The sequence below is a fragment of the Theropithecus gelada genome, chromosome 13, assembly GCF_003255815.1.
Source record: "Theropithecus gelada isolate Dixy chromosome 13, Tgel_1.0, whole genome shotgun sequence".
NCBI lineage: Eukaryota > Metazoa > Chordata > Mammalia > Primates > Cercopithecidae > Theropithecus > Theropithecus gelada.
Window position 1 is genome coordinate 98,569,948 of NC_037681.1, and position 21,424 is coordinate 98,591,371.

Genomic DNA, 21,424 nt, shown 5'->3' on the forward strand with positions numbered 1-21,424 from the left:
TGCCTATTTTGACATCACTATTTCACCTGCTGGTACATCTCACTCATTGTATATAGGGAACGTATTAGTTAAAATATATTTGTTATTGTAACACACAGGCCAAAAACTGTGTAATGGCTCAATTGGGATGGAAATTTATCTTTTTGACCATACAGAGTAAAAATAAACATCTCTGATTGATGTTTCTCAAAGCAATGGTGATATTTGTATCCAGGCTTCCTTCATTTGGAATTCTGCCATCTATTACAAAGGGCTTCCAAGAGTTCAGTGATCATTAGTATCAAACAAAAGAAATTAAAAAGAGTTTAGAGGAAAACATATGGAAGATTTTATGGACAGACTGGAAGTAAAGCACATACCTTCTGATCACTTTTTGTTGTCTAAAGCTTGGTCATTATAACCTCCTCCCCCATAACTCTGTGGTAGGCTGGTAAATGTCATTTAGCTCCCTGTGAGAAAGAAGAAACAGTCTTGATGAATACCTTGCCTGTTTCTGCCAGAAGGTACAAGATAAATTATGCTTCCAGGAGAATATTTTTAACAACATGTATTACTGTTTTTATTTGAGAGTTACAAATTTACGTTTTTGCTATGTAGCACCCACTACAGATTATAATGTATTTGAAAACCTAAATATTCAAATTTTTCATGATTTAAGGTTTCCGTTTCTTTGCTGTTCTTTATTCTGCTTCTACTCTGTTACAGACTTCCACTTCTTTAAAAGCAACTTTAGGCCAGGTGCAGTGGGTCAAACCTATAATCCCAACACTTTCAGGGACTGAGGGGAGAGGATCACTGGAGACTGGGTGTTTGAGACCAGCCTAAGCAATATAACAAGGCCCCCATCTCTACCAAAACAAAAGTGTTTAAAAATTAGCCAGGTTTGGTGGCCTGTGCCTGTAGTCACAGCTACTTGGGAAGCTGAAGCTGGAGGATCACTTCAGCCCAGCAGTTTGGGGCTGCAATAAGCTATGAGTGTGCCACTGCAGTCTGGCCTGGGCAAGAGAGCAAGACCCTATCTTTAAAAAAGCAACTTTACCTGTTTCAACTTCTTTCACTTTCACCAAAAGTATTTTAACTTATTACTTTTATTATCTTTCAACTTTTTTCTATTGTCCAAAGTCCTGCTATGTAAATGTTATTAAAAAGGTTTCATCTTTTCCCGATAATATGTCTTATTCACATAATTAACTCAATCATATAGGTATTTAAATATGCATGATTTTATGAATATCAACAAAGGCAAGCTATAAATGAAGCAAACAATTGAAGGCAACAATTGGTAAACTAATGTTTGTCTTATCTCTGAATTCCTAAATATTATTTTTAAAAGTACTTTGTTAAAGTAGTGTAAGCCCATAATCAAAAAAGATAAAATAATGCCTAAAAATACTTACAATGAAAAACAACTTGCCGATGCCTCTATATCTACTTCAACCTCAATTCTCAAAATTAACCCCTTTAAATTGTTTGTTTCTTCTTGCAGTTATTTCTTTTTATTTTTTCTAAATAAGGTTTCTACTTTTATTTTATTCCAAATGCTCTAATAGATCGGCCATATATGTGTCAAAAATGTTGCCAAAGGTACACCCACCAAATATATAGCTATTTAGTGTTCTTCACACTTCTCCGGTTCATACATGGAGATCTTCTTACAGAATTAAATCCTCAAGGATCACAATAAACTTGTCAGTGCCTTGAGCTGGTGCCTTTTTGTGTACCTGGGAATTTCTTTTGCCTCTGTCTTGTTTATAGGGTATAAACCTAACTATTTGCTTTGCAAAAGCTGGACCCAGGACGAGGTAAATATGCCATCGTTGATGCATAGGTTTTTAATCAATCCTTCAGTTTTCAACAGGTAACTTACTCCAGATTTCCAGAGAGGCTCGTGATTCTGCATCTGAAGTATCTCACATTCAAATTACTCACAGACTATTCCGTGTTCTCTACCATGTAGAAAATGGGTATTACTGGATGGTTCCCAATGATAAACAGTATCTGGAGATTCTAACTGCAAGTCTTTGGCCAGTCTTTCTTTCCAATCCCAGCCTTTGCCGTACTCAATTTCTTCCTATAAGACTATAGAAGGCTCTATGACACAATCGGCTTTTAGCTTATTGTCATTCCACACTGCAGTCACTCGGATAATAACTTTGCTTCCTAAATCAGTTTACCGCTCTTCTACTTCCCTTTTAGTCTTCAAATTTGGTTGAAATATCAGATCCACTGTGGCCTTTCCTCCAGTTCTCTTTGTCCTTGGGAATATAAACTCTTTTATTATTAAATTGAAAAGATGTAAATACATGAGGTCAACCTCCAATAATCAATTTAATTTCTAATTAAGTTTTTAGGGAGATAGCAGAGTATCATACATGCCTGAGCTGTTGATTTTCAGCCTTATTTATTCCTGAAATTGGTGTTTTAATGCTCTAGAGAGCTAAGCTAATCAGGCTACAAATATAAAAGAAAATTATTTCTACTCTTAAGCCTGGACTGAAGGTAGACCTATGCAATACTCCGTGCTTTCTTCCCCGGGAAACTATGTTCTCTTTCACTTAGTCTTGTCATGTGAGGACTGTATTCCAACAAAGAAAGCAAATGCAGCTCGTTTTTAATCAGTTCAGGTACCATAAAGAGGAGAGGAGAAAGATTCTAAGGAGGAGGATGAAGAAAACAGGTGTTCAGAAGGAAAAATTTTCATACATAGCTCAGCTTTAACCCTAAAATATGACACCACACTTTCCCCAATATTTGTCTATCTTTATATTAAATGTATAATGTTGAACACCCTGTTTGTATATAGAATTGCAAATTTCACTTAAGCCTCATAGTATAAGGATATTTCTATTAAATCAAAAATAGCAATGAAATTATTTAGCTCTTATAATAAATTAATTACAAAAATGTATACGAACATCAAAAATGCTTAAGATTTTTTGTTGGTGACAGACAGCAAACTGCTGAAGAGTATTTATAGAATGACCTCATTTCTGAAAAGTAAATGATATATTCAATAGAAGATAGCAAACCAACAGAAACTAACTGTAAATTAGTATATTTAACTGTTTATAAACTATTCCTTTGAAGAATGGGAATACAGTAAACTTTCTGAGTTTTATGCTTCTATAATGTTTTCATTTTCTTACAGTATATCCATATAACTAGTTTAAGGATAAAAATGTCATATTAATATATGTCATTTGTCTAACATAATGCCAGGGTTCAAAGGGATTATAAAGAACAATAAGGTGCTGACTCCAATATCATGTAACTTGCATTATCAAGACATGTGGTCACGAACTGCACAATTATAGAAAAAAGTATATGAATAATTGTTAAAATTAGTGGTTTTATTTTAGTTCAATGAGACAAAGTTCAGAGTAGAATGGAAGAGGAAAATGATTTACCTCAAGATGCATATTAACAGTGAAATTCTCTTTGGATAAGCCAACTAGAATTGTAGAGTATATTAGAGGCAGAGGTTATTTGGGCAACATGGACTCAAATACTTAGAGAGAAGTTGATGTTAACTAATTATTTTAAACCCCCTGATTCTTAATCTGAAAATATTCAGTTTTATGAATGAAGTAGTGTAGGCATCATGCCCAGTTGTGATTTACACAGAAAAAAGATACATAAGTAGAGGAAAACTAACACTTGCCCAAGAAAATATGGAGGGCATCTGAGGAAATTTTTCCCACCCTATATTGCTTGCCCCCACTACCACCATGCTGCTTGGGATAGAGTTTAGCCCCTATATGTATTTATTTTTTTTAAGATACTGATAAAGCATCTGTAAAATGAAAATAAATTTACTGTGCATTGTATGAGTTATATTTTAATTGTCTAAAAAGTCAATTTTTCAGGTTTATGATCTAAGAGTAATTATGATTTGAGGAGCTTAGTGTCTTTTCAATTTATGGCTATGCAATATCTCAGCATGAGTCTTCTAACTTTTGATCCAATATTTATGTCCTAGCTTCCAGTGTCATAATTGTTGTTCAGTTAACAGATAAGAGAGACAAGGTTAGAGAGTGTACCAAACCGTAATCAAGCAACCAAGTCGAGTAGTAGAACTCAACCTTGGCAGCTCATTGAAGGGCATCTCACCGGGACAATTTCATGCTCTACAAGCCCTTTTAGAAGACAGTAAAGTGTAATTTCAAAAACACCACAGGTGATTCCAATGTGCAGCCGATGTTGAGTACTGCTAAACTTAGGTGAACGCAGGTCACCAAGAAAAAGGTGAAGCTGAGTATAAAGAGTAGGATTTCTCACTGAAGTAGAACTTGGAAATCCACATGGGAAATTTAAATACAAAGAATAATAAAGAGATTTTCAAAGAGATTAAATTAACAGATAAAATATTTTTAAGAACCTGTATCAAGAATTTTGATTATATATATAATATATATATATTTAAAAATATATATTTTTTTATTTTTTATTTGGTAAAGATAGGGGTTTTTCCATGTTGCCCAGGGTAGTGTTGAATTCTTGGACTTGAGAGATCTGTTCACCTTGGGCTCCCAAAGTGCTGGGATTGAAGACATGGTCCATAAAGCCTAGCCTATTGAATTTTAAAATTCAATACACAGAGTAAAAGTTTGCGGGTAACTACTAAGAACCAATTTAATCTTCCGGAATTTCTTGTGGAAGAAATACCTTAATATTCATAGCAAAACCAAAAAGATATGAAAAAATGATCAAAAGATAGCAATTTGATGTACATTTACATGAGTCATAACATGGAGCACATAGGCTTTCCATAAAACAGAAAATTAGAGAGAAAGATTGGCTCAATTAGTAGAGAAAAGTGTTCATTATATAAATAAGTAATTGAGTCTGCAGACTGGAGGACTTCTGTAAGGCCTGGGAAAGACTAAAAGAAAACCAAATTCAATATCAATATTGAATAACAAAATTAAAATTCAATATTAATATTAATAATTTTCAATAGTGAAATTTTTGAATTCCGAGACTAAAGACAATGATCTTATTAGTAGAGGATAAATATCTTAATAGAGAAAGAAAATTTAACAATAGATGTATCCTTTATAAGAAGACTAAAAGTGAAGAGCAACAAATAAACTATTCAAAGTAGGGTACAGAGACCCAAAAATCTTCTTTCCAGTTACAATAGTTTCACCTCTCAGGAAAAAAGAAAGAATTTGTAGTTATGCAAGAATTCAAAGAGGGTAGCATCCATACAATTAACATAAGAAAAGTTCTCGGAAAAAAATGTTGTAACCAACAAATAAAAATTCCTTTAAAAAAAAAAAAGCAGACAATATGATAAGGATAACAAGAATTAATAGTAGACAATTATTATAAAATATGTGTATTATTAAATGTAATGCTGTAAAGAAATTTCAAATATATGTACAGAACTAAAAAGTTAAAAAATATATCATCTAAAATCAGGAGTTGAAAAAAATCAAGAGAAGGATGGAGAATATGAATACTCGAATATTCTAAAGCAGAGTTGGTAAATGTTTTTCTGTAAAGGGCAGGATAGCAAGTATTTTGGCTTTGTGGCCATGTGGCTTTTGTCACAACTGCTTATCTCTGATGTAGTGATACATAGCTGACAAAGACAGGCACAGACTATATAAAAGCACATAGTGAAAACTGTACTACAATAAATATTTACAAAATTAGGCAGTGGGGCCAGACGCGGTGGCTCAAGCCTGTAATCCCAGCACTTTGGGAGGCCGAGATGGGTGGATCACGAGGTCAGGAGATCGAGACCATCCTGGCTAACACGGTGAAACCCCATCTCTACTAAAAAAAAAAATACAAAAAAAAACACAAAAAACTAGCCGGGCATGGTGGCAGGTGCCTGTAGTCCCAGCTACTCGGGAGGCTGAGGCAGGAGAATGGCATAAACCCGGGAGGCGGAGTTTGCAGTGAGCTGAGATCCGGCCACTGCACTCCAGCCTGGGCGACAGAGCCAGACTCCGTCTCAAAAAAAAAAAAAAAAAAAATCAGGCGGTGGGACAGATTTCACGCATAGGAAGTAATTTGATGGCTTCTGTTTTAAAGGATATACTTATTTGAGGGGAAGTAAATAGGCAACAATATAAATGCATAAATGAACAGAAAGAAAAAAATATGAAAGACAACTTGAAGGATAACAGCATGAGGGCCTCTGTGGATATGCTCCCTAGTGAAGCAATCATAACTGGAAAAATTAGTATACGTATATAACTTTTGTCATAGGTTTATATCTATATACAATATACACATATAAAAGTCTTTGGAAATTTTGTCCTAATTTAGACAGGAGATAGGAGATAGAGACAGGAGACCTGGCCTCTTCAATTCCTAGTTGTAAAGACAGGTGATCTAATGATAGAGTTTGAGAGACCAGGCCTCTTCAATTCCTGTATGGTGACCTACGATTCAATCTGTGAGGTGGAGGGCTTATTAGGAGGACATCATCTCACTTTGCTGAGTTTTATTTTTTTCTTTTTGCCCAACAAATTATGCTCCTCACCCTTCTATGTGTCTGTGAGTCTAATCTTTCCTAGTCATGTGACAAGAACCCGGTTTTAGCTGAACTAAGGAGAAAGTCCTGCAATACTAAGGGCGTATATCAAATGAAGAAACATTTGTTCGAGGAAAGCTACTAAATCTCAGAAAGAGGAGTGAGAGTCTGTGGCACTTGAGCCATACCCACGTTTGCCTCCTACCCTCAGGTCAGTGTGACCAAAGCCCCACTCTGAGTGGGTATGGCTAAGAAGATTAGGCTCCCTTCACCCCCCAATTCCCAGTCAAGGGCTGTGGAATCTCCCTGGAAAGAGCAAGACACTGGCATTTCTTTTTCCCTCAAGCTCCATGTTCCAAGTGAGTGTAGTCAGGATATTGTGAGCTCCCTCCTTCTACCTAAGAATCCTGGGGCACTCATCTCCCTTACCCCAGCTCCCCCGTAGGGATGTTGCTCCAGATCGGGAGAAGCAAGCCCAAAAGACCAGCACTAAAGCCCCTGCCTAGCACCTGGTTGGTAAAGCGTCCGTGTCATCCTAGGAAAAGAAAGCTCTGTCACTGATGTTTGTTTGATGATTAAGGATTCTCAAAAGCTCAATTTATAAGCATTTTTTAAAATTTAAAAATAAATTGGAAACGGGCGCGGTGGCTCAAGCCTGTAATCCCAGCACTTTGGGAGGCCGAGACGGGTGGATCACAAGGTCAGGAGATCGAGACCATCCTGGCTAACACGGTGAAACCCCGTCTCTACTAAAAAATGCAAAAAACTAGCCAGGCGAGGTGGCGGGCGCCTGTAATCCCAGCTACTCGGGAGGCTGAGGCAGGAGAATGGCGTGAACCTGGGAGGCGGAGCTTGCAGTGAGCTGAGATCCGGCCACTGCACTCCAGCCTGGGCGACAGAGCGAGACTCCGTCTCAAAAAAAAAAAAAAATAAATTGGAAACAAACAAATTTCAGCGTATGTATTCCATATCCTCCTGACATAAAAAAGACTAGCTAAGGAAATCCTCCAAAATCTTGGAAAAGAAAAAAACAAAAAGGTACAACATAGAGGATTAAGAAAACTAGAGTTAGTTCCAAGAGATCCAAAAATTAATTAAATAACAAGAATGATCACAAAAAGAGAAAGTAAACAAATAATTCATGAAAGGAATTAGAATATCTACCTAGTTGCAGCAGATACTAAAGCACAAAAAAATGCATATTATGAAGATATTTGTACCAATGAAATTGAAAATGTAAATGGAATAGCAATATCCTAGAAAAATATAACTTACCAATACTGACGAATTAACAAACAAGGCCTAAAAAACATGAATGAACTTCACAAACATAATTCTGAGCGAAAGAAACCAGAAACAAAAATAATGCATACTGTTTAATTCATTTTTGCATGTTTCAAAAATTCAGTGAAGATAAACTGTGTGCAAAACTCTAAAGGAAAACAAACAGGTTTGTGTTTGTTTGTTTTACCATAATGATTAGGCTAATGGTAGCCTTTTAAGAGGTAGACAGGAATATCATTTCAAGTGACCATGAGGAAAGTTTCTCTGGTTCTAACAGATTCTTTTGTGGATTTAGGTTTCAAGAATGTTATTATGTTATAATCTGTACAACTTTTTTCCCCAATTTTCACAAGTATGATCAATTTAACATTTATTGCAGCACTATTCACAGTACCGAATGTCCAACAATAATAGACTATATAAAGAAAATGTGGCATATATACACCATGGAATACTATGCAGCCATAAAAAGGATGAGTTCATGTCCTTTGCAGGGACATGGATGAAGCTGGAAACCATCATTCTCAGCAAACTAACACAAGAACAGAAAAGCAAACACCACATGTTCTCACTCATAAGCAGGAGTTGAACAATGAGAACACATGAACACAGGGAGGGGAACATCACACTCCAGGGCTTATTGGGGCATGGTGGAGCTGGGGGAGGGATAGCATCAATAGAATTACCTAATGTAAACGATGAGTTGATGGGTGCAGCAAACCAACATGCCACATGTATACCTATGTAACAAACCTGCACGTTGTGCACATGTACCCTAGAATTTAAAGTATAATAATAATAAAAAAAAATACAGTGGTTATCTTTGTGTGGCAGGGTTATAGATGAGCCTTATATTCTTCTTAATTTTCTGAATTATTTGTATTTTCTATGAAGAACATGTATTACTTTTATAATCAGTAAAACAAAATGTTTATTTAAAAAAACAGAAAAAAAAAGAGTATTAATGCATATGTTACATTCTCACTATAGAGTACAGTGAGGTTATAAGGAACAAATTTGAAAAGTCTTAGCAGATCTGGTAAGAATAAGAGTCCAAAGTTCCTTCCTTCTTTTGATTTAATAAGAGTGAACAACAGAAGTACCTTTTTCAAATATCATTTGCCCATATATGTGTGCGTCTGTTTCTGGAATCTTCGTTCTGTTCTATTGATCTATTTTATGGAACTTGACATGCTACCATACTGTCTTGTTTACTACAGCTTTGTAATAACTACTGACATCACGTAGTGTGAGTTCTCCAACTGTGTTCTATGTTTTCAAAGTTGTTTTTGTTATTCTATGTCCATTGTATTTCTATATGGATTTTAGAATTCATCAATTAAAAAAAAAATCTGCTAAAATTTTGATTTGGATTACACTGAACCTATAGAAAACTTTGACGAGAAAGAAAAACTTAACAGTACTGGATCTTCTTACCCATGAACAAAATACCTCCCTGTATTTAGTTAGATATTATTTAATCCCATCAATGTTTTGTAGTTGTCAATGTACAGGTCTTCCATATCTTTTGTCAGATTTATCCCTATTTCACATTTTAATGCTATTTTAAATAGTATTTTTAATGTCAATTTTTATTTTAGTTGTAGAAATACAGTTTTTGTTTGTTTGTTTGTTTGTTTGAGACAGAGTCCTGCTCTGTCATCCAGGCTGGAGTGCAGTGGTGTGATCTTGGCTCACAGCAAGCTCCGCCTCCCAGGTTCACACCATTCTCCTGCCTCAGCCTCCCGAGTAGCTGGGACTACAGGCGTGTTGCTCTTCAAAAAGCAACTTTTGGTCTAATAGTTTGTCTCTATTTTGTTGTTGTTGTTGTTTATTTTATATACCCCTGATTTTCTCTCTGATCTTTTTTTTTTTCCTTTTTCTGTTTACTTTGGTTACATTTGTTCTTTTTAAAGTTTCTTAAGGTAGATGCTAATTTGAAACCTTTGTTCTTTTCTAATAGTGGTTTTCAGTGGTATGAATTCCACATTACTACTTTCTGTTGGCAATTCACAAATTTCGATAGGTTGTGACTTTTTTTTAATTCAATTCAAAAGAATTTCTAATTTCCACTTTTATTTCATCTTTCATTTATGGGTATGTTAGGTTCCAAATAGTTGCAGATTTTCCTTCAATCTTTCTGTTTTTCATTTCTAATTTTATTCTATTGTTGCCAGGGAACATTATTCATATAATGTGATTCATTCTAAATTTACTGAGAAATTTTCAACAGTCCAGAATATGGTCTTCTGGGTAAATGTTCCACGTGATCTTCAAAAGAATATATACTATCTTATTGTTGAGTGTGATATCCTATAAATGGCAATTAGTTCATATTTGTTGAGTGTTGTTCAGATCACTTTCTTTCTGGGATTCCATTTCATCTCCTGTGTTAGCTGTGACTATTTTTTTTGTTATTTTAGTGCATGTTTTCTGTTTTATACTAAACACCTGTCACTTTTTAGATTCTACCTTCACGTGATATTACATCACTTCACATATAGTGTAAGAACCTCACAATAATATACTCCCATTTCATTGTCCTGTCCTTTGTGCTATTGTTGTCATATATTTTATTTTTATGGGTATAAACTCCCTATGGCATTGTCATTAATTTTGTTTAAAGGATCACTTAACTTTAAGATATTTAAATCATAAGAAAAAAATCTTGTATATTTACTTATGTAGCCACCACTTCCAGCACTCTTTATTTCTTTGTGTAGATCAATATTTTTATCTAGTGTCATTTTCCTTCTGTTTTAAGGACTTCCTTTAACATTTCATGTAGTACAGTTCTGTGGTTGATAAATGCTTGTATTTCTGGAGATGGTATTTTATTCCTGTTTGGGGGATTTTTTCTGATATGCAGTAATGTTACTTGAACACAGTTTCATCCTTCTGGGTTTTACTTTTAAAATTTGTCAGGACCTGAGCAAGTACTCAATTTGAGTCTGATTATTCTCCTCATTTCCCACTACTAAGGCACAACCAGTCTGCACTCTACACAATTTCCTGTGAATCACGAAGTTTCTCACTTTATGGTGGGAAGAGGCATTATTCTTGGACCCGTGTGAGTACGGAGCACTGTTACCTCTCATCTTTTCAGATAGGCTCTTTCTCCAGCCTTGGCTAATTTTCTCACATAATTGCACTAATCAGTTGTCAGCTAAGTACTCAAAGGGGAACCTCTGCAGATTTCTGGAATTCTCTCTCTGTGCAGCAGTATTTTATCCAGTCCTCTATCCCATGAATTTTTGCCACCTAAGTTTCTTGGGCTCTCAGATCTAGCTCTTCAATTTCAGGGGTCCACCAGTGTCCTGCTGGGTACCCCAATCCTCAGCCTAGAAAGGTTCTCCAGCTGCGTTTATCATAGGCTCACCTTATTTGTTTTCCGTCTCTCAGAAATCAGTGCTCTTTGTGGCCTAAATTCCAGTGTCTTAAAAGCCATTGTTTTATAAATTTCATCTGTTTTCCATCATTTCAGGATAAATCTATCCATGTTATTCCATCTTGACAGAAAGTAGAATTCCCAAGGGTCATAATTACCCAAAGTAGGTAGTTTAAATGATAATCGAATGATTTGAAAGGCATAATCATTCAGCTAAATCTAAGGTACACTTATATTTAAAACTTCTTTATAGAAGTAGGTAAATATGAGCCTATAATTTAAAAATAACTTTATGATTTGGATGATGACTTTCAAACCTTTCAAACCATCTAAAACAAAGTAGATTCCTGATCCTGATGTTTCTTTGTTTTATGTGAAATATTTATATGATACAAGTCAGTCTACGACTCAAAAGCACTAGCAAACCAATTCGATATTCGTTAAATCCATAAAGATTAAATTTGTAGATTACTAATTTTCTCTAATATGATTCAAAAAAATCGACATTGTGTTAATTTGTGAATGTTTCACAGGGTTGGAGAATTTTAGAACCTGTTTTTTAGCTTCAAATCAAAACCAAAACTTTACATTGAGGAAACCATTCTAGAAAGTAAGAATAACCTAACACTCTGTGCATGTGTGTTTTTTCCATTTTTAAGAATTTAATAATTCCTTATATTTTATATGCCTTTACAATATAAATGTTTTCTTCAGTAAAATTTAAAGACCACAAGAACTTTGTTTTTTTCAAAAGTCTCTCAAAAGGTCACTACAGGAGCCTACTACAGAGAACCTAACATTTTTAACTATGAATATGTGAGATTGAAGGGAAAGGAAATAAGTTTAAATGTCCTTCAGTGAATGCTCTAGCCATGAAATTATGACTGAAGTTATCATTTCATATTAAAAATATTTTAACAAGAAGCTTTATCACAAAAGTTAAACTCACTCACCAATAAAGATAATTTTGAAGTAAAAAAAAAAAATGACAACTAAAAATTTACCAAAGTACGTGACTCAAATGGAAAATGTGAACAGCAAAAGCATATCATCAAAAGCAAAATACACTGCTATAGATTCTAGAGTTTCCTCTTGCCATGCTTGTGATGTATTTATATATCATAGGGTGAATATTAAAATGGTAAATTTCCATGAGCTGTTTTAGTACAGTTCAGCCTTAGAGGCTCTAAGAAAGACCTAATTTTGATTCCATCTCTAAGTAAATGCAGATGTCTACATTTCCTATGATCTTATTCTGTTTTATGTTTATGGAATTGGAGATTCATCTTCCATTTAAGTACAAAGCAAATTGCTATTTAATATTAAAATACCTAAGGTACCTAGACAGGTTTTGTTGTTCTGGTGGTGGCGGTGGTGTAATGTTGAAAAATTTATAGGACAGGAAAATTTTTTTAAATTTAAAATTGGAGGAAAATTTACCTCATGAAAATATAGTTAAATGAACTTGAATCATGTTTAAGTCAGCCATCTTCATTCATCACTTTATTCTAGTCATCATTTGATGGGCTAACAAATAGTAGGCTCTCAATAAAAAAATTTCTCTAATTGAATTTGAATCAATTTGAGGACATCAGAAGAACTGGAACAAAAAGAAAGAATGAAATACAAATAAACTGAAAAAGAAAATGTTCTTCCAAAAGTGCCAATATATTTGCAAAATACCTCACATTTCTTTTTCTTTCTGTTTTTAGACATGGGATCTTGCTCTGTTGCCCAGGTTGGAGTACAGTGGTGTGATCATGGCTCACTGCAGCCTTGAACTCCTAGTCTCAGGTGATTCTCCCACTTCAGTTTCCTTGGTAGCTGGGGCTAAAGGTGTGTACCACCATGCCTGGCTAGTTTTTTAAATTTTCTGTAGAGACAAGGTTTTGCTGCATTGCCCAGGCCAATCTCAAACTCCTGGCCTCAAAAAATTGTACCACCTTGACCTCCCAAAATGTTAACATTACAGGCATGTGATTTTCCTAATTTGTCAATTGAATTTTAGCTTTATTACTTGTGCCCCTTTAATATTTTTATTAAATATTAATTTAATAAAGTTGTTAAATTTATGAATTAACATAATTTTAAAATATGTTATTGGTGATACATATTTACTGAAGAAAATTTAGAATTAGTAAATAATAGTATAATTGAAAACAATGACCACAAGTACAAGCCCAGGCCCAGATGGCTGCACTGGTACATTTTAGCAAATATTAAGTTGGTAATAATCCCCCGCTTTCATTTGTAATTTGAATACATTTTCTACTAATTTGCTACAAATTTGGAAAGTTTGTTATAAAAAAGAGTATACTCAGCTTCTTTCTGGATTAATACTTTCTCAATTTTCAATGTGAGTTAATGAAATACTGTTTAACTGTTGACTAATTGATAACAATTTGTGAATAACATTTGTGTAATTATGCACCATATGATAATCATTTTTATATCATAATATTATTCCTATTGATTTCTAAGTTAAAAATTGTTTTAAACTTTCAAACTATGGATGCACATTATGATCTACTGATATGATATAGAAGCATAAGGGAAACTGACCAGAAATAGATTAAACAAAAGATCTCTGAAACTATTTAGTCATCTATTTCTCTGGTCATTTTTTAATGCCCACATAGATATTTGTAGGAAGGACATAGTACTATATCATAAGCTGTATTATCATCAGAGAAGCTTTCTAAAGTCAACAAATTATTTTTAGCATCATACTTTATAGAAACTACATTTGCAATGCACTATAATTTATTTCATCAATCTCATCACTAAGCATTTATAGTGGTTTAAAAATTTCTTTGAAGAACATCTGATAAACATTTATCTGTGGAATTTTATCATAAAAATAAATGTCTGAAGATGGAATTGCTGCATCAAGTATATTTAAACTTGATACATATTGACACATTACCTTTCAGAAAAATGGAAGTTACATTTTTTTCTTAGCGCTCAAAACTCAGAAACAGAAACTATTTTTCTACTACAATTTTGAAGTTAACCCAAACCTTTTTTTCTGATGGTAACCCACTGTTTCTCTTTTAATTACTAAACCCCAATAGGATGATTACTATGGTTTGGATGTTGCCTTCCAAACTCATATTGAAACTTAACTCCAAATGCAGCAGTGTTGAGAGGTGGGGTCTTTAAGAGGTGATCATGAAAACTCTGAATGGATTATTCCATTTGTGGATTAATGGATTAGTGAGTTAATAAATTAAAAAGTTATCACGAGAGGGGAACTGGTAGCTTGAAAGGATGGGGAAGAGAGCCCTGAGCTAGCATGTTAGCACACTCAGCCCCTTGCCATGTGATGCCCTGCACCTGCTTGGAACCCCTTGAATCTCCACTAGCAAAACGTCTCTCAGCAGGGGTAGCCCCTCAACCTTGGACTTTGAGCCTCAAAACTGTAAAAATACATCTATTTTCTACAGAAATTACCATTTCAGATATTCTATTATAAGCAACAAAAATTCGATTAATACAATGATCCTTTTATAATGTTTTTACTATTCCTTCCCTCATCTTCCTATTTATGCCTCTCGGTAGGCCTTTAGAATGCTTTCAGTTTTGCTTCTGACCTCTGACAACATATGGTTTTGTTGATGTTTCCTTATGGAATTCAATAGATGTTTTCACTATTTCATGCATTATTTTTGGTGGGTTTACTGATTCCACTACTTCCTCTTCAGTTTTTTTCTGTATTAATGTCACAGTCTTGTTCTTTTTAAAAAAGATTAATTTTTAAAGTATTTCTTTAGATATTTTATGTGGATGACAGCATTTTTCAAATTCTTGCATGTCTCCAAATACCTATGTATATCTTGCTTTGTGTCCTTGGTCACAAGACTCTTTTCTCACGTGTTATACCATCTATTCCATAGTTTTTCAATATCTCATTTTGCAGATGAGTCCAAAGCAGCAGATGCTTTACCTATGGAAATCATGCATCTTCCTTTCAAGAGGCATGCAACACTCTTAATTTTCACAAGACTTAAGGGATTTTACAGACTATACTGAGATACACGTCTTTTCTCATAATTTTTCCTCGCTGTAGTGAGGCAATTCAGGCTGCAGTTTCAGGGCTTTTTATAGCTCAGTGAACATTTCTTTGCTTTTGTATAATCTCATCTATTCTATTATCTTCCTTCATATTTATTATTATATATGTGCTAAGTCCCCTGGATGTCACTTCCAATCTCTGATCTTTCCTCACACTTTCATATTTTTTGTTCTGTACTTTTAGCTATTTTTTGCATTTAAGCTTTTAGGCAACTAAATCTAGTCTCACCAGTGATTTGCCCTCGAATAGTTTGTAGATTCCGTTTGTTAGATCCCATAAAACACTGGTTGTGTTACTGGGAATGTCCTTCAATAATGTAACTTAAAAAAATTCAAGTTGCTTTTTATCTTTTCTTTGTTTTATGTGCCTTGCTGCTTCTGGATGGCATTACTCTTTCCAGATGCAGGTTTAGTTTTTTCAGAGAAGTTTGGAAATATAGGAAAAACATGAGAAATTTTTCATTTCTCACTAGGGGTTTCAGAAGGAGAAAAAAATAAAGTGGCAAAAGACAATATTCAACATAATGATGCTTATACATTCTTAGTGATAATCAAAAGAAGGTTTCTTAGTGGTGGTATGACTGTAACGGAACACAGAACACATACACACACACAAATGGACACACAGAGTGGACAATTACACACATATGGCTAAAAATTATTGAAAGCAGCTGGAAAGATACACGTACACACAAATTCCACAGGAGAAAGAAGACAATTAGCTTGAAGGATAATTTCTCAATAGACAGAAGAGAAACCCAAAACAGATAGACTACATCCAAATTGAGGAAAATAAACGATACTCAATCTCAAAATCTATATCTAGAAATAATAAAAAAATCAGTTGAATAAAGACATTTTTAGATAAATTAAAAAACAGAATTTCCCATTAATAAGTCTCTCTTACAATAATTTCCAAAAAACAGACTCTGGAAAGCAAAAAATTATCCCAGAAGAAAAGCCCAAGACGAATAGGGATATACGGAATGAAGAAGTTGAGAAACATGTTGGTAAATTTAAATAAACATTAATTTTATAAGATAATAATAATTACGTCTAGCTTGTTTGAGAGACAAAAATAAAATAAAACTAAAGTATTCTGATTACTCATTTAGCCTAAAGAATTCGGGTTTATCTTAAAGTGCTGTACTGTTATGATACAATTGGGGACAAGAATAAAGTTATTGAATTAATCATTGCATTAAAACATTTGATGTGCTTTTGTAAGTGTCTGCTGTTGAAACTTGGGAAAGAAAACTGAATACAGAATTAAAACAAAGATACATAATTAATATTTGGGTAGTTTAAAAAACAAAGCAAAACAAAACGAATTCTGCTTTCACCAATGGAAACAAAATTGGCTTGAAAATTATTTCTGTAAGCAAATTTTATTATTGAAAATCTCCTTTTTTAACTTTTAAGTTCAGGGTACATGTACAAGTTTGTTATTTAGGTAAACTTTTGTCATGGGTGTTTGTTGTACAGATTATTTCATCACCCAAGTATTAAGCCTAGTACCCATTAGTTATTTTTCCTGATCCTCTCCCTCTTCCCACCCTCCAATGTGTTGTTTCTCTCTATGTGTCCATCTGTTCTCATCATTTAGTTCCTACATATAAGTGAGAACATATGAAAAACCACCTTTTTTTGACCCTACAAAATCATTTAGATATATTTAAATAACATAGTTTTGACATAAGGTACCATATTATTAATAAATATATGTTTATTAAATAATTCTCCAGCTTTGCTTAGTTTCGTTTGGTTTGGTTTAGTTTTTCTTCTCCAGCAGACATCTCTTTTCAGCTAACAGTGATGTCATGTGCACAGCATAAAAATACCCAGAGATAGAGCATATACTTAATAAGAATATCTGCTTCCTTATTTGTATTGCTTCTTAATTTTCACTGGATACCACTTTCCATTTCATTGAAGCAGAATCAATTTTCCCATGTAATTTCAATATGAAAATATGTTTTATTGATTTTGTTTTGTTTTGTTTTGAGACAAAGTCTCATTCTGTTGCCTAGACAGGAGTGCAGTGGCGTGAACTTGGCTCACTGCAACCTCTGCCTCCTGGTTTCAAGCAATTCTCCTATCTCAGCCTCCAGAGTAGCTGAGACTACAGGCGCCTGCCACCATGTCTGGCTAATTTTTTTTTTTTTTTTTTTGTATTTTTAGTAGAGGCCACCCACCTTGGCCTCCCAAAGTGCTGGTAACCACTGCGCCTGCCCATTTTATTAAATTTTTGAAATTCTAACTTACACACACTTAGAAAATCTTTCTCCTATACGGTGAAGAAAATTAACCTATATTTTAAAAATTCCACGTAGAAAATACATTTATCTGGTTTATACAGATGAGTTCTACAGTACACCCAAGGAAATTATCATTCTAATCTTACATAAACTTTGTCAGATATTAGGGGAAATAAAACATACCCACATCATTTTATAAGTCTAGTATAATTGAGATATCACAACTGGGCAAGGAGAGTTTAAGTAAATAAAAATACACCATTCTTTTTGTTTCGGACAATTTAAAACTCTAAAGCAGTATATAGTATTAGGAAACTGTATACAATATGCTAAGACATAAAATTAGTATATACATTTAGATTTTACATATATATACCTCTATATACATGTAAATATAAGTATATATAGTGTGTATGAAAATGTGTAATATCTATCATGAAACATATTAATATGATGTATACACACATGTACATATATGTTTGAATGGTTTGAATACATACATGCACATTACATGCATATTATATGACATGAAAGACTATATTCTAGAAATGCAAGGGTGGTTTATTATTGGAACACTGCTGAATGTAAATAAAAATTAAAAATATTTAAGATAAAACGAATCGATCATCAAAGACAATGCAGAAAGAAGTATTGGATCAAATTAAAAAATCTATTCATGCTGTGTATTATCAACACAGGCTCAGAGATGTTTTTCCTTGTTTTAATAAAATTTATCAGTCAAAAACCCACAACTAGCATCACGCTTAATATAGATACATTAGACATAATATCTTTGTAATAAAACCTACAATACTTTGTAATAAAACCTAGTATTAAAATATCTCTGTAATAGACACAGACATTTAATGTTGTATAATAGACAGATATTTAAATACTGTATAACTTTTAATACTATACTGGCAATCCTTGCAGAGTATACAATTAAAGAAAAGAAAATACTGCAGTGGAAGAAGAAATATTCATACACATATTTATTCATATATAGTCCGCCAAAGTATTTACTTATTATTTCTTAAATCTTTTATATTGCATAATTTTTAAATACACAGAAAAAAATTTGAAAACAAGAGTTAATTTTAGTCTTCCTGATGTAAATAAATTTAATTTTTCTCAAGTAGTTTAGAAATTGCTACTTATGTTTTTCATAGTTTAAAAAATATATTAATATTTTATATTTAGGAACATGCTATTATTTTTTATTTTTCCTTTTCTTTGTAACTTAATTATATTGAAATAATTTTACTCTTGCTAGAAAAGATTAATTGTCCTCAGTTTTCTAAGTCATTGTTTATTATTTTTACATAATTTACCCTAATAATAAAGGTATAAAAATCACACTTTATTTTTTATTAATTCCACTACACTCTGTAGAAACATGTTTATTTAGTCATCCAAAAATAGTCTGCTGTTTTTTAACCAAGCAATAGGTTAGGTATTAAAATTTCCATGGTGAATAAAATAGTAAGTCTCCATTTTCATAGAACCTTTAGGAGTAACAAAAATTATGGAAAAACGTCAGGCAGGGCGCAGTGACTCACATCTGTTATCTCAGCACTTTAGGAGGCCAAGGCTGGTGGATCACCTGAGGTCAGGAGTTCGAGACCAGCCTGGCCAACATGGTGAAACCCTCTCTCTACTAAAAATACAAAAATTACCCAGGCATGGTGGCGGGTGCCTGTAATCCCAGCTACTCAGGAGGTTGAGGCAGGAGAATCACTGAGCCCAGGAGACAGAGGTTGCAGTGAGCTGAGATCGCACCATTGCTTTCCAGCCTGGGTGACAAGAGTGAAATTCCATCTTAAAAAAAAAAAAAAAAAAAGGAAAAAATCAGTTAAAAGTATTTTGACAGGTGTTAAGGAAAACTTAATCAGAAGTTAGATTGAAGAGCATATAAAATGAGACCTGACCTTGTTTAGAAGCCTAAGAATTGTTTCACCAAGAATATACTATTTGAACTAAGACCTTGTTTTAATAATTATCCTATAACTAGATAAAGGAGATCGAGGATAGCAGTTCTAGACAGATGTGGAATCATATGAGGGTTCTAAAGGCAGCCACAGGCTGTCTGGAATGGCCATTGCCTCTGTGCTGGATACAGTGAAGTGGAGCGAGTGGTGGGGGCAGGACCAGCTATAGGAGCTGCCCTGGTGGCGGTGGATCCCCTGTGCCCTGCATCACCGATGCAGCCAACTGCCCCACCTACACCCTCACATGGCCAGGCAGGAACTGCCTCCAGGCCCAGAACCTCTGCTCATCTGGACCCTGGCCCCTCATTGAGGCTGTTTCCTGATGCTGCTGCGAGGAGGGTGCCGAAAGGAGGTGGAGCTGGACACTGTGGGATGCCACACTCCATGAAGCTGTTGAAAGCCAGCCACAAGTAGAAGCCATCTTGGAGCCCGCTACCCTGGGGGTTGCCAAAATGGGACCAAGGCTAAGTCACCTGCTGGCAAGGGAGCAGCACAGTCAGGCACAAAGCTGTGGGAAAAGAGGAGCCCAGTGAGCACCTGGAGCCCTCCCACCCGGAAGCTGCGAGGAGGCACCTCCCAGGTGCAGGACCGGATCTCTCTGCGGTCTCCTCCCTTGAGAGCCTGGGAAGCCCCCCACCCTGCCTCACAGGCTTGGGGATTTCTCCTCCTGCTGCCTGGCCTCTCCCTACTCTTGGCACTCACTTCAGTCTTGGAGCAGGGTTGGTTGGGGCTAAGCCCAGGCACTGTCACACCCCAGCTAGGTGTGCACGCACTTAGGGCTGTGCTGACACATTGGACCCCTGCCGCCTTGGTCCCCTCTGGACTTTGAGTGCCAACAAGCACAAGGGTTTGTGAAACAGAGAGGGTTCTGAGGCAGCTTGCTGCTGACCTGCAGGTGTCCTTAGGCACGAGCAGTCTGGGCATCATCAGTGGTGGCAGGAGACAGACAGGCTCCTGGGCAAAACAGGGTGCGTCGCCAGGAGGGCCTGAAGGCTGGGAACTGGTCTGCCCGTCCCGCAGAGTGGAGGTGGAATTTGTGGTGCCATTTTCTCACCCACCCATGGCTGCCCATGAACCAGTCAGTATGTTTTTTCTTCTCTCTGAGGTTCATAAAAACCCCAGTCTCCATTGGGTGCCATGGCTCATGCCTGTAATCCCAAAAGTTTGGGAAGCTGAGGTGGGCAGATCACGAGGTCAGGAGTTCGAGACCAGCCTGGCCAACATAGTGAAACCCCTACTAACGATACAAAAATTAGCTGGGCCTGATGGTGTGCGCCTGTATTCCCAGCTACTTGGGAGGTTGAGGCAGGAGAATCGCTTGAACCTGGGAAACAAAGGTTGCAGTGAGCTGAGATCACGCCAATGCACTCCAGCCTGGACAACAGAGTGAGACTCCATCTCAAAACAAACAAACAAACAAACGCAGACTCAGCTGCAGAGAGGAACTACCCTCTCCACTTAGAGCTGAACGCTCATTGGAACAGCCAGCTGCAGAGAGGAGCTGCCCTCTCTGCTAGGAGCTGAACATTTGACAGTATATCCTGGCTGTGGAAAGGAGCTGCCTGCTGCAGGTGTCCTCTAAGCAGTTCTATGGCTCAGCAAAGTTCCTCTTCATCTTGCTCAGCCTTCCTCGTCTGTGTACCTCATTCTTCCTGATCACAGAACAAGAACTCAGGACCCACCAAATGGTGAGGCTAAAAGAACTGTAACACAAAACGGCCTGAAACATGCCTCTTGCTCACCACAGACAGACAAAGAGAAAAGAGAAGACCTACAGCCCTTTGGAGAGCCTAGACCTGGGAGCTCCCCGAGCAACGGTTGTGACTCCCTCTTTGAAGCCCTGTGGTTCCTGGTGTCTCTAAATTTCTGCGTGTCACTGTGTTTCCCAGTGCTGGGTCCAGCTGTAGCCTTTGAGAGAGCCAGAGCCCATGCTGGCACCTGG

General features: G+C 35.6%; 1 long non-coding RNA gene across 1 annotated transcript in view; it reads right to left on the minus strand.

Moving 5' to 3' along the window:
• Positions 1 to 2,524: 2,524 nt before the first annotated feature.
• Positions 2,525 to 21,424, minus strand: part of LOC112605269 — a 557,341-nt gene continuing 538,441 nt past the window's right edge. The window contains exon 5 of the long non-coding RNA XR_003115386.1: positions 2,525 to 2,652. This is a non-coding gene — a long non-coding RNA (uncharacterized LOC112605269). The remainder of the gene's footprint in view (positions 2,653 to 21,424) is intronic.